Source organism: Electrophorus electricus, chromosome 1 (genome assembly GCF_013358815.1).
Source record: "Electrophorus electricus isolate fEleEle1 chromosome 1, fEleEle1.pri, whole genome shotgun sequence".
Lineage (NCBI taxonomy): Eukaryota > Metazoa > Chordata > Actinopteri > Gymnotiformes > Gymnotidae > Electrophorus > Electrophorus electricus.
The window spans coordinates 16,791,379-16,808,300 of record NC_049535.1 but is presented as its reverse complement, the minus strand read 5'-3'; the positions used below and the strand labels follow the sequence as shown (position 1 = coordinate 16,808,300).

General features: G+C 41.2%; 3 long non-coding RNA genes across 5 annotated transcripts; all 3 read right to left on the bottom strand.

Annotated features, from left to right (window-relative positions):
* Positions 1-1,366: 1,366 nt before the first annotated feature.
* On the bottom strand, positions 1,367-4,238 carry LOC113578870. 3 transcript variants are annotated; one of them, XR_004776153.1, is made up of 5 exons: positions 4,223-4,238; positions 3,959-4,020; positions 2,570-3,656; positions 2,214-2,294; positions 1,367-1,903 (listed from the first exon to the last, which is right to left on the bottom strand). It is a non-coding gene; the product is annotated as an uncharacterized LOC113578870 (long non-coding RNA). The 3 variants fall into 3 exon arrangements; XR_003410806.2 differs by having other exon boundaries at positions 2,570-3,720; positions 4,223-4,237; XR_004776152.1 differs by lacking the exons at positions 3,959-4,020; positions 4,223-4,238 and having other exon boundaries at positions 2,570-3,920.
* Positions 4,239-11,522: 7,284 nt separating this feature from the next.
* LOC118241539 lies at positions 11,523-12,195 on the bottom strand. Its single transcript, XR_004776158.1, has 3 exons — positions 12,181-12,195; positions 11,917-11,978; positions 11,523-11,614 (listed from the first exon to the last, which is right to left on the bottom strand). It is a non-coding gene; the product is annotated as an uncharacterized LOC118241539 (long non-coding RNA).
* A 602-nt stretch (positions 12,196-12,797) lies between these two features.
* On the bottom strand, positions 12,798-14,951 carry LOC113578869. Its single transcript, XR_004776157.1, has 3 exons — positions 14,920-14,951; positions 14,434-14,484; positions 12,798-14,234 (listed from the first exon to the last, which is right to left on the bottom strand). It is a non-coding gene; the product is annotated as an uncharacterized LOC113578869 (long non-coding RNA).
* Between the last annotated feature and the right edge of the window lie 1,971 nt (positions 14,952-16,922).

Genomic DNA, 16,922 nt, shown 5'->3' with positions numbered 1-16,922 from the left:
GTGGCCATGCACACACACACGCAATAGAATCTGATGACACTTTCATGGAGTTTGAATAATGTTCAGTTAAGGCTAAACTACAAAATACCTACATGTAGAGCTGTTACATTGATGCTACATTAATGCTTTTGGCATTGTGTATTTATTTTTTTACCTCAATTTTCTCCCAGTCTTAGTAGTGTCTAGTTCTACCAATTAGCTAACTAAGTCTCCCCCAATCATAACACCACCAAGCCTTCATCTGATACACATGTAACCACCCACTGCATCCTTTCAGCCTGCCACCTGCACATCACTGGATGGCTCAAGGGAGAGAACCAACCACCAGTTCTATTTACACCGACAAGCAGAAACCCAGTTTGGTTGGTGCTGTGTTGGGGGATCCAATTCACCCAGAGAGCAAGGCCAATTACGCTTTCCTGGACGCTCAGCCAGGAATGGGTCTGGAGAACATCATTTACTTTATCATAAAGACCAGGGGTCAAATCTGCGATCACCCAATGAGTGCTTAGACTACAGAGCCACACCTGGTGTTGCATAATCGTCTCACTTTTTTACTGTTTACTGGCATCATTGTTTTTACTCTCTATATGTTAAATATATAAATTTAGGAAAAAGAAGTGTGCTTTTACTTTTTCAGTTGGCTTATACAACACACAAACCAACCAACCAGGGATCCTGATTCACACAGACGGATGACTCCTTTCATTTGACCCAAGTCCGATTCTGAACAATGTCCCTGCCAATCACAGAAATTCTTGCCATTCCTGGGCATCTGTTAGGTAACTGAGTATAGCTACATAATTTGCAGAACCATCACCCTCCTGAGTTGGTATCAACCATAATCAGCCAAAAGCTGAATGACTCTTATTTCCTGCCTTGCCTATAATGATATCCACTTTTGCCTCCTGTGCTCTCTGCTCTGGAGAACACCAACACACAGACACTGAGGAAGAAGTGCTGGCTTGTACTTGGGTTCTGGAGAAGTGCCGAGGTCGGCCATCACTTCATGCCACCTGACCACTGTGCTGCCCACAGAAGACACTGGTGTGAGTGGTAAGGGAGTTTTCAGGCTTCCTCTGCTATGAATCCATTATACACTGCCATGATTCACAGAGTGTAACTGCTTGACCCATTTGCATCTACCCATCTCTGATCCCAAGTCCAATAATATTGAGAGTCATACCTTTTTCTGCATGTTCAGTTGTGGAGTCTTTCTGTTCTCATGTGCTCATGGTGTTATATGAAGTAAGACTGAACAATGATAGTTTTTCTGTTTGCACTGTTCTGTATGCACTGACAGTAAACTTATGGTTGGTTTATTTTGCAGTGAGCAGCTTTAAACATTTTTATTCATGTATTTTATTTCTTTTTTTAAGATTGGAAAGTTTTATTCATGTATTTTGTTTGTTTTTTTAAGATTGGAAAGTTACAGATCTGTTTTGCTTCAGACACTGATAATGTACAAATCTGATCATCAAATAAATATGGATAGGAGACTGCCCTGAAAACTCAGGGGACTGACTTCTAACTATTAGTAACTACAGCAATTATTGAATTATTGTTTTTTTTCACCCATACCACCACCCCCTCCAAAATCTCTGGAGGACCAAAAACTTGATTACATTTATTAATGCCAAAATAAATAAGTGGAGAAAATAAACAAACCAAAATTCCCAAACCCCAAAACAAAACCAAGACATACTAAACTAACAAAGAAATATGTACAGTCATATTTACAATATTTACAGAATTGCCTAATAACATTCATCACATGTAGCCTGTATAAGAGCAAGGCCTAAAGTGGTCATCCACCACTTCATTTGCATATCTCCATTTCATCAGCATTCAGATCCAGTCTGTGAAGAGCCTGCTCAATGTCATCTAGTTCATTGTTGATGTTCTGCCGGGGAAAAATAACTCGTTTTACTGAGCACAGAGGAAAACATTCTTCTACAAGCTTTGCTTCACATCTGACATTTCTTTTCAATGTATCAAAATAAATATAAAACAATTGTACTACAAATATATTTTTAAGCATAGTTCTGATATGCCTTGTGTGGTTCAGTGCTGATATTCTTGACAAACATGGCATACACTTTTCGTGAACCTCTTCCTTTCAGCCCCAGCACTGATTTCTTTTCAGTGAAAGTGCATGTCTGAGGATTTGATTTCTTAAAGATAATGCAAAATCACTACCAACTCATGCTTACCTGGTCCACATCCATCTCAACACTGCTGAGACTCAGCTTCTGGAAAGACTCAATGACCTGGCTGGCATCAACATATGGTGTCTGTGCAAATGGGACAAAAGATGATTCAGAGATGAATCAGATGAAGGTTGTTTTGTAGGAAGCAAACAATTTGCCTGTAGTGCAGGAAGCAACCAGTTTTATCATTATATTTTTGGCACTGGCATCTAAAAGGAGCTGTAGCCAATAACTAAAGAAATGCAAACATTTCTAGATTATCATCCATATTGATAGTTGATGCATGTAGCCATGAAATTGGGTAAATCTGAATCAACGTGCCCAGGTGAGCTGGTCGTTGTAGCTAGAGGGAAACCTACCCACTCCATGTCTTCACTGGCGTCTTTGGTTTCGGTGTGGAATCTCCTCCATGCACTGCCAAGGCAAGCAGAGTCCACCTGAAACGAGACATAGCGGAGGTGAAGTTGTGACCATTCTTCCACTAACTACGTCCTCTCTTTCACTTTTCTAATAAAGAGCTAGCAGTTTAAAACCTATACAGGTAATCCTACTATTGATGTGCCATCCTAAGTAGGTGTTATGCTGTAATTACTTTAAACCAAATTTCTGAGAATAATACTAACTACATCTAATAGATAACTGTCACGGAACGCTCGCCTCCCGCGAGTCACATGGCTTGGCCCGCCACGTGCAGTGGGAGGGTTATTTTGTTTGTAAACGCACCTGCTCCTTCGTCTTTATGCATATAAACCCTTGTCAAAGTGTGCAGTGTTGGTCATTGTTGATGTAGCGTGTTGATGTAAATGTTCGCGTCGTCACTATAAACTTGTACTTTTCATCATTGTTAAAGGTAGTCGTGTTCATTGTTTCGTAATTTTCGTCATTGTTAAAGGTACTTGTATTCATCGGTTTGTACTTTTCGTCATTTAAAGGTACTTGTATTCATCGGTTTGTACTTTTCGTCATTTAAAGGTAGTCGTGTTCATCGTTTTGTTCAGTGTTAACCGTTAACTGTTCACGTTTATTGCTCGTGTTATGTCAATAAATGTTCGTCTCTGTCGATGAAGTCTGTGCGCCCTGTTCCATGCCCTTCGGCACTCGGGCCACACCGTTACAATAACAAACAATAATAAATGTGACCACATAATTAATAATTTCATTAATTACAGTATCATAAGCAACATCTTAATTAACTTCTAAGTCAGGCATGAGAGAGAAGAGAAAGATTCCACTTAGCAGTTGTTGGGCTTGGTTTCATTGTGCCATTTCTTTTTAGCATCATTGCTTTCGTGAGTCATACGCCTGGTATGAGTTGTCCTTAGGTTCCGTGCTGAACCTAGCATTTGTGTTCCAGTTTAGTGGAAATTAAGAGAACAGAGGACTGTAGAGAAGAAGAGGTAGAGGGGATGCCCACAAGCCCACTTCAGTCAACCTCGGGTACCGCCACTGGATGGTCATTGTTTGGCAATTGTGACCAATTACGGTTCAGTTTGGTTTAGTTCAGTGAATGCTCAGTGAGTGTGTGGGTGTGGGCAGCGGAGGGGTCAAGCGGAGGAGAGTGGCAAAAGTAATGGTGAGCAGGGAAGTAAGATGGTAAGAAGGGAGAGGAAGCAGGGATTGAAGTTGAGGAGAAAAAGGAGGGGTGGATGACAGAAGGAGAGAAAACAATGGTTAAAACAAACAAAAACATACACAATAATGTATACAATAATTAAACTAATAAAGAATATATTTAGTAAATGTATTACCACAATGATGTTCCCACATTGCCACACACAGCCACACATAAGATGTCCAAACATTGCCATTGCTGTCACAAAGCCCCAACACAAAAAATCATTATATAAAAAGTATAGAAGTATAAAAAGTATATAAAAAAGAAAGAAAAATATAAGATAAAAAGGCAAAACAAGACAATACAACGTTCTGCATTAAGTTGCTTCTTTAATATGGTCTTATAAAAATTCATCATTTGTCTTTTTGTTTCGCAAAACATATTTAAAGGGACTTACCTAACTCTTTCTCTGACATTACATGAGGAAGTTTATAAGTAAATATAACATCCACAGAGGCTCCGCCCCTTAAGGGATCAAGTCCGTTTCGGTACGTCATCATACACGAGAAATGAAAATTTAGACGCCTAACGAAAGATTAGAAACTCTAAAATGAAACTTATGAAAGACACCGGGAAACTCTAGCTAATGTACAGAAAACACACGTGAACCATGCGATTTACTTTCCCCTCAGAATAACGTGGATTTATACAGATCCCCAACTTACTGCGGCAATTTAGCTAGTTTATTATAGCACTGTGGCAGGCGCCTTTCGCCTTGGAAAAATATCATTTATATATATTTATATAATGAATGAGAGAGAGAGAGCGAGAGCGAGCTAAATGTAATGATAAACTGATGAACAGCAAAACAAGCAAAGAAATAATAAAGGATATTAGAGACAAAATATAAATAAAAGATTGATTAAACTTTGAAGCAATGATGCTCAGTCATGAATTACACTCAATTAAAGCCAGATATGTATATTATTTTATGCAGTTGACTACAGCAAGCAACATATGTAAACCATACTCCGTTAGCCTGGAGTATTCAATACAAGCATTAACAAATAGCCTGCCATTTCCCTACTGACAGTAGATGCCCCATTTCCCCATGCTGCAATCTGGGTATTATTCCAGTAGTCATCTAATTTAAAGTCACCTGGATGATATGAATCTTCAAATGTAAACCATCAAAGACAAGTACGGTGGACTAAGACTGGCAGGCTCATGGTACTGAACTGTTTGCAGTTTGGAAAACAGTAGTTTAGGCAACACAAGGCGGAGAGGCAAGTCCCAGACAAACACACACAAAGATTCTGTGTGCTATGGCCATGCAGAAAGTGAACAGCGTCATTCCAGTTTACTCTGGGCAGAGATGTGCAGAATGGCATAGTGCCGCCACTTAGTGGTTTGGGAGGGTAGCGGCACATATAGGGCTCATCTGGAGAGCTTGCTGATGACGCGGATGAGGGCGGCGTTCTCATCTTTCAGACGCTGCTTATCGGCACGCAGGTCAATCAGAACCTTTGCAAAAGGGAGACGGTAAATAGATCAAGAGGAAGACAGTCAAAGGGGAAGGTTTAGTTTGACTGGTGGGACTGACTTAACGAGCAGGGAATTTGTTTATTAAAAAATTTAACTGAAAGTAATTATTTGTTACAGTTCTGAAAGCCATGCAGTACTGCACCTTTTTAAGAGCAGCTACCATATAAACACACTCTACCTTGAGCTCATCCTCCAGTTCTGATGCTTTTCACTCAAGTGCCTTCTTCTCCTGCAGCACACAAAGTGTTGATCAGACAGCAGATGGTCAGCACGGCAGCATGGCAGACAGAGATCAGCTAGCCTTCTCTAAATCTTTCAGCTGCTTCTGTCTCATGCATTCAGCCTGGCATGGCCCTAATAACAACCCATCACTGTAAGGTCGTAATGGTGGCCGTGTCAAAGCTCAGGCCAGTGGAATTTCCACATCATGCATTTATGCCTCGTGCAACGAGACACGCGGGAACGCCTCGTCTGACAAAAAGCTTAAGGAAAGGAAAATCATCTCCCCCTGAACGAAAGTAAGTGCTAAAACTAGACCCCAGAAAATAAAAAGAGATAGAAAGTGGCACACAAATGCAAGTTTCTGGTTCTAACAAGTAAAGCAGACAAAGAAGGAAATCTAGTGTCAGGGTTAGAAACACAGCAAAGAGAAAATCACACTTAACAAATCTCTCCATCTTCAGTAGAGCAGGGCGCTCACAGTCATTCTCCTGACTCTGAGTGCAGAGAGACAGACAGACAGACAGACAGACAGACAGACAGATAGATAGACGTTAGATGAAAAGATTACAGTATATACGTTAGTCTTTCCTTCAGACTCGGTAAACATGATCTCATTTAAGTTGTTCTAAAAAAACAATCAATGAATCTATTAATTGTGACATAAAACACAAAAAGTAGTAGTACATTTGTTCACTGAATATTAAAACCATGCATGGAAATTAACTGATGGGAAGGAAAATTTGTTCCCAGAGAATGAACAAATGATCAGAAAAACACACTACAGTTAATACCCGCTGGAATTCCTTGAATAATAGTGCATTCTAGCATCATCACTTTAATAAGGCTACACACACAACCTTACCTGTCGGAGTCATTCCAGCTCCACTTTGCTTTCACTGAGCTGCAGCTGTGTTTCCTGGAGCTTCTCCCTCAAAGCAGTGTTCTCCTTCAACACATCCAAATATAAGTAGAGAGAGAGAGAGTGTGTGTGTGTGTGTGTGTGTGTGTGTGTGTGTGTGTGTGTGTGTGTGTGTGTGTGTGTGTGTGTGTGTGAGAGAGTGAGTGACAGCAGGTGAGGAGGAGGAAGAGAGGGAGGGAGAGAGAAGTTTACATTTATTCCTCCCCTTCTAGAAGAAAGTTAAACAATCTAGCAAAATAGGAAAATTAGGTCCAATTCAGTTGTACCTTCCTAAAATCCAGTGATAATGGCAATCTGGCATCTTCTGCTTGAGGATCCCTATAGAGATGACCGGCAATATCACAGACCTGGACAATTAGTAAAGAGCACTGTTCTGAAAATGAAACTCCAGATTTGACACAGAACTATGAAAATGTGAAAGAGAGAGTGAATAACCTTGAAGTGCCATCTGCTTGTGCAGGCTCATTCACATCCAAGTCTTCAGTCTGAGAGGAGAACAAGCAGAGATCATTTTCATTCCAACTTTAGGACCAGTGTTCCAGTCCATTTACTGGAGGTGCCATTGTAAAATGGGCTAATGGACTTTACTACAGGTTTGATTCTGGAAATGTTCTTCTAGATGTGCTTTGGGTATGTCGTTCTGAATGGGGTCTCCTTCACCATAATATGTTTATGTGTGTGTATGTGTGTGTGTGTGTGTGTGTTTTAACTCACCTCGCCTATCGTGCCTATTCCAGTGGATCGCCTCTTCCCCTGCCTCTTCTACGATCCCTCTCTCCCAGTTTGCGCTCGCTCTCTGATCCTGACACCTTCCCATGTTCCTGTTCCGCAGAAGAGCATTCTGGTACTCCAGCCAGACTCAGGTAAAAAGGCGATAAGCTCAAGATATGTTCAGGCACTAACGCTGTACTTAGGAAATTACAAAGATGCTTAAGATTTAAACCTGTACTCAAGAATGAACCCTAGGGTTAGGGTTATTGGGGTTCCCGTACATTTTGGAAAATAATATTTCAGGACGTTTCAGGAATTTTCCAGGGCACTTTCCATCACCAAGCAAGCAAGATTACATTTATATTTTCATCTTATAAAGTTTCAATAAAAAAAAGAAAGAAAAAAGTAAAGGTTTGGTTACCCTGCGTGATCAGTACTTAGTAACACCCTCTTTGGCAAGTGTCAATGAACCTCTGGATCCCTCAGTCCCTGGGGATGGGGGGGGATTTGCTCATTCTACCTTGTGAAAGGCACCTACTTCTGCAAGATTCTTGGGCCGTCTTGCCTGAAGTGCTTTTTAAGAAGTTTTTTAGCTCTAGCCACAGTTTTCCCATTTTGTTTCAGTAGGGCTGTGAAGGCCACGAAGAAATCCGTCAGCTTGCTTGTCTTGAGGTAGTCCACTGTGGATACTGACGTGTGTTTTGGATCATTATCCTATTAATGAAGTCATTCTCTTCAACTCCCACTTTTTTTGGTAAACTGAAGGTGTGGTGTTTTCTTAGAGTTTGTTGGCATGTAAGTTAATCCACTCTTCCCTCTACGATTGACATGATCCACCTCCATACCTCCTTTCTTTTCGTGAAATTCTGCACCCTTTTTTCTTCAGACTCAACTTTGCTCATTGCAGGCAAAAACTGTGGCCTGTTTTAACCTCAGAAGTGCACATGACTAAAATCCATCAGGCTTGTTTAGGTGCCACTTTGCCAATGTTTGATGTTGAATTTTGTGCCGATAGCCTGGAAAGGTTTTCTTCTGATGAAGGTGCACCACCGCTCCAGTCTGCTGAATCTTCCCGGAAGGTTTGAGAAAGCTTTGAGAAAGCTCAGTTAAATATGGGTTTTGATTCGACATTCTAACGATCCTGAAAAACATTTCTCTTCAAACATTTTCTCAGTCTTCCAGACCTCAACTTGACCTCCACCAGTCCTGTTAACTGTTATTTTTAATTACAACATGGACTGAGGAAATGACTGCCTGAAGACAATCTGCCATCTTTTTCTACCCTTCTCCTGCTTTGTGGGCATCAGTTATTTTAATGTTCAGAGTGCTAGACAGCTGCTTAAGAGAGACCATGGCTGCTGGTTGTTGGGACAAAGTCTAAGGAGGAGTCAGAGTAGAGTAAATCTTGGGGGGGATGGATGTGAGAGGCAGTATGAAGTGAGGATCATTTTTAGAGCTTTATGTAATGGTTTTGTGTGTGGCATGGTCCATCTTTGGATTGCAATCTTTTCATAAAGGCATGAGAAGAGTGGAAAGACAACAGAGAAACCTCCATCAGTAGACGGCCCTGACACCCCTCGCTAACATACTCTGATCGCTGTGTTTTACAAAATGCTCAGAAATCAGCCATATGACATATTGATTAATCATCGGCACAAGCATGCAATCTAAGTGGTTTAATAAACCAGCTTTACAATTCTCCAGGACCTCAAAATATCCAAATTTTTGTGTTTTAGGATTTTTTTTTTTTGCAATTTTCTCAAATTCCAGGAGTTTCTATGACTGCAAACCTAGTCTCTAAATTTCCAGGTTTTCCAGTATATGTGGGAACCCTGATTATACCCTAAATATGCTAACCAGAGGTATACTTAGAAAGGCTGAAGCTTCTTCACTCAGGATTAAACAGGATTTAAACACTGTGCACTCAAGAATTAGTTTTGGTGGGTTAATAAAGCTACGTTTATAGGACAATGCTGTTCAGGAATGCTGAACACTTTATGGATGTAGCTCTTTACACTTTTTCATCCAAAGGTAAGACAAGGTTGAGGGGCGAACCCTCTAGCAGGGTCGTTTTTCGATTTCGTGCTGTACATTTTGCAACAAGCCACAGCGTGCAACACCAGGGGACGTCTTCACGAGTCTCTCTTCAGCTGCGCCAAGATGCTACAGTGTAGCGAATTTCAGCGTTGTCTCTGCATCCACACAAAGAGAAGCGATGCATTTCCAACAGCGGCTGCGAACTCTGATGCAATTCCGAGCTCCTGCAATCCAGGGCCATGTGGATTTGTGTCAAAAGGATTGTGAAGCCTTGTAAAACATCAGTTCCCCGATGCTCCATGATACTTGACTTTATGCGTAAGTCACTAAGAGCTTGAACTATTGAGCTGAATCGGGGGGGGGGGGGGGGGGGGGGTTGTGCTGGAAAACACGTGACTGTGTACTTGGTTCAAATGTATCCTGTATAAAAGCAAGGCCTAAAGTGGTCATCCACCACTTCATTTGCATATCTCCATTTCCTCAGAGTTCAGATCCAGTCTGTGAAGAGCCTGCACAATGTCATCTAGTTCATTGTTGATGTTCTGCTGGGGAAAAATAACTCGTTTTACTGAGCATAGAGGAAAACATTCTTCTACAAGCTTTGCTTCAAATCTGACATTTCTTTTCAATGTATCAAAATAAATATAAAACTACAAATATATTTTTAAGCATAGTTCTGATATGCCTTGTGTGGTTCAGCGCTGATATTCTTGACAAACATGGCCATACACTTTTCGTGAACCTCTTCCTTTCAGCCCCAGCACTGATTTCTTTTCAGTGAAAGTGCATGTCTGAGGATTTGATTTCTTAAAGATAATGCAAAATCACTACCAACTCATGCTTACCTGGTCCACATCCATCTCAACACTGCTGAGACTCAGCTTCTGGAAAGACTCAATGACCTGATTGGCAGCAACATATTGGCATCAACGTGTCTGAGGATTTGATTTCTTAAAGATAATGTAAAATCACTACCAACTCATGCTTACTTGGTCCAAATCCGTCTCAACACTGCTGAGACTCAGCTTCTGGAAAGACTCAATGACCTGATTGACATTAACATATGGTGTCTGTGCAAATGGGACAAAAGATGATTCAGAGATGAATCAGATGAAGGTTGTTTTGTAGGAAGCAAACAATTTGCATGTAGTGCAGGAAGCAACCAGTTTTGTCAGTATATTTTTGGCACTGGCATCTAAAAGGAGCTGTAGCCATTAACTAAAAAAATGCAAACATTTCTAGATTATCATCCATATTGATAGTTGATGCACGTAGCCATGAAATTGGGTAAATCTGAATCAATGTGCCCAGGTGAGTTGGTCGTTGTAGCTAGAGGGAAACCTACCCTCTCCATGTCTTCACTGGCGTCTTTGGTTTCGGTGTGGAATCTCCTCCATGCACTACCAAGGCAAGCAGGGTCCACCTGACACGAGACACAGCGGAGGTGAAGTTGTGACCATTCTTCCACTAACTACGTCCTCTCTTTCACTTTTCTAATAAAGAGCTAGAAGTTTAAAACCTATACAGGTTATCCTACTATTGATGTGCCATCCTAAGTAGGTGTTATGCTGTAATTAATTTAAACCAAATTTCTGAGAATAATACTAACTACATCTAATAGATAACTGTCACGGAACGCTCGCCTCCCGCGAGTCACATGGCTTGGCCCGCCACGTGCAGTGGGAGGGTTGTTTTGTTTGTAAACGCACCTGCTCCTTCGTCTTTATGCATATAAACCCTTGTCAAAGTGTGCAGTGTTGGTCATTGTTGATGTAGCGTTTTGATGTAAATGTTCGCGTCGTCACTATAAACTTGTACTTTTCATCATTGTTAAAGTTTGTCGTATTCATCGTTTTGTAATTTTCGTCATTGTTAAAGGTACTTGTATTCATCGGTTTGTACTTTTCGTCATTTAAAGGTAGTCGTGTTCATCGCTTTGTTCAGTGTTAACCGTTAACTGTTCACGTTTATTGCTCGTGTTATATGTGAGGGCCGTTTTGTGTTATGTCAATAAATGTTCGTCCCTGTCGATGAAGTCTGTGCGCCCTGCTCCATGCCCTTCGGCACTCGGGCCACACCGTTACAATAACAAACAATAATAATTGTGACCACATAATTAATAATTTCATTAATTACAGTATCATAAGCAACATCTTAATTAACTTCTAAGTCAGGCATGAGAGAGAAGAGAAAGATTCCACTTAGAAGTTGTTGGGCTTGGTTTCATTGTGCCATTTCTTTTTAGCATCATTGCTTTCGTGAGTCATACGCCTGGTACGAGTTGTCCTTAGGTTCCGTGCTGAACCTGGCATTTGTTTTCCAGTTTAGTGGAAATTAAGAGAACAGAGGACTGTAGAGAAGAAGAGGTAGAGGGGATGCCCACAAGCCCACTTCAGTCAACCTCGGGTACCGCCACTGGATGGTCATTGTTTGGCGATTGTGACCAATTACGGTTCAGTTTGGTTTAGTTCAGTGAATGCTCAGTGAGTGTGTGGGTGTGGGCAGGGGAGGAGTCAAGCGGAGGAGAGTGGCAAAAGTAATGGTGAGCAGGGAAGTAAGATGGTAAGAAGGGAGAGGAAGCAGGGATTGAAGTTGAGGAGAAAAAGGAGGGGTGGATGACAGAAGGAGAGAAAACAATGGTTAAAACAAACAAAAACATACACAATAATGTATACAATAATTAAACTAATAAAGAATATATTTAGTAAATGTATTACCACAATGATGTTCCCACATTGCCACACACAGCCACACATAAGATGTCCAAACATTGCCATTGCTGTCACAAAGCCCCAACACAAAAAATCATTATATAAAAAGTATAGAAGTATAAAAAGTATATAAAAAAGAAAGAAAAATATAAGATAAAAAGGCAAAACAAGACAATACAACGTTCTGCATTAAGTTGCTTCTTTAATATGGTCTTATAATAATTCATCAGTTGTCTTTTTTTTCCACAAAACATATTTAAAGGGTCTTACCTAACTCTTTCTCTGACATTACGTGAGGAAGTTTATAAGTAAATATAGCATCCACAGAGGCTCCGCCCCTTCAAAATGAAAACTTAGACGCCTAACGAAAGATTAGAAGCTCTAAAATGAAACTTATGAAAGACACCGGGAAACTTTAGCTAATGTACAGAAAACACACGTGAACCATGCGATTTACTTTCTCGTCAGAATAACGTGGATTTATACAGATCCCCAACTTACTGCGGCAATTTAGCTAGTTTATTATAGCACTGTGGCAGGCTAGTTAGTACTTGCCTTTCGCCTTGGAAAAATGTCAATTATATATATATATATATATATATATATATATATATATATATATATATATAAGGTGGACTAAGACTGGCAGGCTCATGATACTGAACTGTTTGCAGTTTATTGGTCATTTCAAAAGGCCCTTTTAACGAATGATGGTTGTGGTGGAAATTCAATGAAACGGGGAGTCAGATGTGGATAATAAGTAAAAAAGGTTTTAATAGAAAAGAAAGATTCCACAGAGTGTTGGGCTCACTACCAAGAGAAGCCCCGAGTCATACAGAGCATTGCTTGATATACAATTCTAACTGTATGCCTTGACCAATCACGGACTTCCTGCCTCTTGTTGCTATGGCTCATACACCAATCAGCTTTAAGCGTTGCTTATCTCTTTCAGGCCGGCTGGTAACAATCTGCTTGAGTGTCATCTCTTAATTGCAGGCAATAAAACAATTGCAAGCAATAAAGCAATTGCAGGCAATAAAACGAGAGACATTTTCCTGCTTATCTGATTTATTGTCTCACTCCCTTAAAGTTCTTTGCTTACATAAACATTTTTCCAAGGGAACAGGATACTGCTGAATGTATGTGAATCACTGAAGCACATAGTATTTCCTTTACATGGTGGAGCTAGACGTGTTTCTGATGACAGTGAAGCGTTAGGAGTCTGTTATAGTACTACTGAACTAGCCCAGTATTTGAGAGAATGTGGGTGGGGTGCGGGGGAACAATTCACTACAGTGGGTCCACTAACAAGCATATTGGAGCACATAAGAGTGGAAAATAACGTTTGGCACATGGTTGCATCTCTGCAGTGTCCAAGATATACAAGCACTTCTTTAGGTCATGTGGCCAGAGCTGAAACACCTGATTCACGTGCTTCCCTGATCAGTGGTGCCCACTAGTGTTGAGCACTATCAGAGCAGTTGTTACAAGTTACAGTGACTACCCATGGCTAGCGTACAAAGAAGAGGGGGAAAGAAAAACAATAAATAAGCTGTTACCCATGTACTGGCTTTTTTCATATAAAGCTACAAGGTAAAGATATCAAGCACAGCGCACATGAAAGAATTCCTTACATTTTAAATATACAGAACAAAAGCGGCTTACAATTATTCTCCATTCTGCAGCACTTCAAGTATTTAATTTGCATTTACATTGAACAAAACCAGACTCGATGAAACTGTAGTCCCAGAATTTTGTGCTAGTTCTGCTCAAAGGGTTGTGGCTTCCAGAACGACAAGGGTGATTTGGTCAAGACTTCACTCAACTACACTCAGAGGAATTGGAGTTCTAGCGTTCTCTGCTGGACGTGAACAAAGAGCAGAGGGCTCTAGAACTGTATCTGTACTGGGTCTAGTCTTCACTGGGTTCTGAGGATCTGGAGTAGTAGAATCTCCTGACAGTTGTGCACAAGGAGCTCAAATTTCTCGAACTGTGGGTTAGGCTGGGTCTACACGTTCCTTTAGGCTTTATCGTTATGTGCATTTTAGTTTGGAAAACAGTAGTTTAGGCAACACAAGGGTGAGAGGCCAGTCCCAGACAAACACACACAAAGATTCTATGTGCTATGGCCATGCAGAAAGTGAACAGCGTCATTCCAGTTTACTCTGGGCAGAGATGTGCAGAATGGCACAGTGCTGCCACTTAGTGGTTTGGGAGGGTAGCGGCACATATAGGGCTCATCTGGAGATCTTGCTGATGACGCGGATGAGGGAGGCGTTCTCATCTTTCAGACGCTGCATATCGGCACGCAGGTCAATCAGAACCTTTGCAAAAGGGAGACGGTAAATAGAACAAGAGGAAGACAGTCAAAGGGGAAGGTTTAGTTTGATTGGTGGGACTGACTTAACGAGCAGGGAATTTGTTTATTAAAAATTTTAACTGAAAGTAATTATTTGTTACAGTTCTGAAAGCCATGCAGTACTGCACCTTTTTAAGAGCAGCTACCATATAAACACACTCTACCTTGAGCTCATCCTCCAGCTCTGATGCTTTTCTCTCAAGTGCCTTCTTCTCCTGCAGCACACAAAGAGTTGATCAGACAGCAGATGGTCAGCACGGCAGCATGGCAGACAGAGATCAGCTAGCCTTCTCTAAATCTTTCTGCTGGTTCTGTCTCATGCATTCTTCCTGGCATGGCCCTAATAACAACCCATCACTGTAAGGTCGTAATGGTGGCCGTGTCAAAGCTCCAGCCACTAGAATTTCCACATCATGCATTTATGCCTCGTGCAACGAGACACGCGGGAACGCCTTGTCTGACAAAAAGCTTAAGGAAAGGAAAATCATCTCCCCCTGAGCGAAAGTACGTGCTAAAACTAGACCCCAGAAAATAAAAAGAGATAGAAAGTGGCACACAAATGCAAGTTTCTGGTTCTAACAAGTAAAGCAGACAAAGAAGGAAATCTAGTGTCAGGGTTAGAAACACAGCAAAGAGAAAACCACACTTACAAATCTCTCCATCTTCAGTAGAGAAGGGCGCTCACAGTCATTCTCCTGACTCTGAGTGCAGAGAGACAGACAGACAGACAGACAGACAGACAGACAGACAGACAGATGTTAGATGATTAGATTACTGTATATACGTTAGTCTTTCCTTCAGACTCGCTAAACATGATCTCATTTAAGTTGTTCTAAAAAAACAATCAATGAATCTATTATTTGTAGCATAAAACAGAAAAAGTAGTAGTACATTTGGTCACTGAATTTTAAAACCATGCATGGAAATTAACTGATGGGAAGGAAAATTTGTTCCTAGAGAATGAACAAATGATCAGAAAAACACACTACAGTTAATACCCGCTGGAATTCCTTGAATAATAGTGCATTCTAGCATCATCACTTTAATAAGGCTACACACACACCCTTACCTGTCGGAGTCGTTCCAGCTCCACTTTGCTCTCACTGAGCTGCAGCTGTGTTTCCTGGAGCTTCTCCCTCAAAGCAGTGTTCTCCTTCAACACATCCAAATATATCTAGAGAGAGAGAGAGAGAGTGTGTGTGTGTGTGTGTGTGTGTGTGTGTGTGTGTGTATGTGTGTGTGTGTGAGAGAGTGAGTGACAGCAGGTGAAGAGGAGGAAGAGAGGGAGGGAGAGAGAAGTTTACATTTATTCCTCCCCTTATAGAAGAAAGTTAAACAATCTAGCAAAATAGGAAAATTAGGTCCAGTTCAGTTGTACCTTCCTAAAGTCCAGTCATGATGGCAATCTGACATCTTCTGCTTGAGGATCCCTATAGAGATGACTGGCAATATCACAGACCCGGACAATTAGTAAAGAGCACTGTTCTGAAAATGAAACTCCAGATTTGACACAGAACTATGAAAATGTGAAAGAGAGAGTGAATAACCTTGAAGTGCCATCTGCTTGTGCAGGCTCATTCACATCCAAGTCTTCAGTCTGAGAGGAGAACAAGCAGAGATCATTTTCATTCCAACTTTAGGACCAGTGTTCCAGTCCATTTACTGGAGGTGCCATTGTAAAATGGGCTAATGGACTTTACTACAGGTTTGATTCTGGAGATGTTCTTCTAGATGTGCTTTGGGCATGTCGTTCTGAATGGGGTCTCTTTCACCATAATATGTTTACAGAACAAAAGCGCCTTACAATTATTCTCCATTCTGCAGCACTTCAAGTATTTAATTTACATTTACATTGAACAAAACCGGACTCAATGAAACTGTAGTCCCAGAATTTTGTGCTAGTTCTGCTCAAAGGGTTGTGGCTTCCAGAATGACGATGGTGATTTGGTCAAGACTTCACTCAACTACACTCAGAGGAATTGGAGTTCTAGCGTTCTCTGCTGGACGTGAGCAAAGAGCAGAGGGCTCTAGAACTGTATCTGTACTGGGTCTAGTCTTCACTGGGTTCTGAGGATCTGGAGTAGTAGAATTTCCTGACAGTTGTGCACAAGGAGCTCAAATTTCTCGAACTGTGGGTTAGGCTGGGTCTACACGTTCCTTTAGGCTTTATCGTTATGTGCAGTTTAGTTTGGAAAACAGTAGTTTAGGCAACACAAGGGTGAGAGGCCAGTCCCAGACAAACACACACAAAGATTCTGTGTGCTATGGCCATGCAGAAAGTGAACAGCGTCATTCCAGTTTACTCTGGGCAGAGATGTGCAGAATGGCACAGTGCTGCCACTTAGTGGTTTGGGAGGGTAGCAGCTTACCCTGCGTGATCCGTACTTAGTAACACCCTCTTTGGCAAGTGTCAATGAATCTCTGGATCCCTCAGTCCCTGGGGATGGGGGGGATTTGCTCATTCTACCTTGTGAAAGGCACCTACTTCTGCAAGATTCTTGGGCCGTCTTGCCTGAACTGCTTTTTAAGAAGTTTTTTAGCTCTAGCCACAGTTTTCCCATTTTGTTTCAGTAGGGCTGTGAAGGCCACGAAGAAATCCGTCAGCTTGCTTGTCTTGAGGTAGTCCACTGTGGATACTGACGTGTGTTTTGGA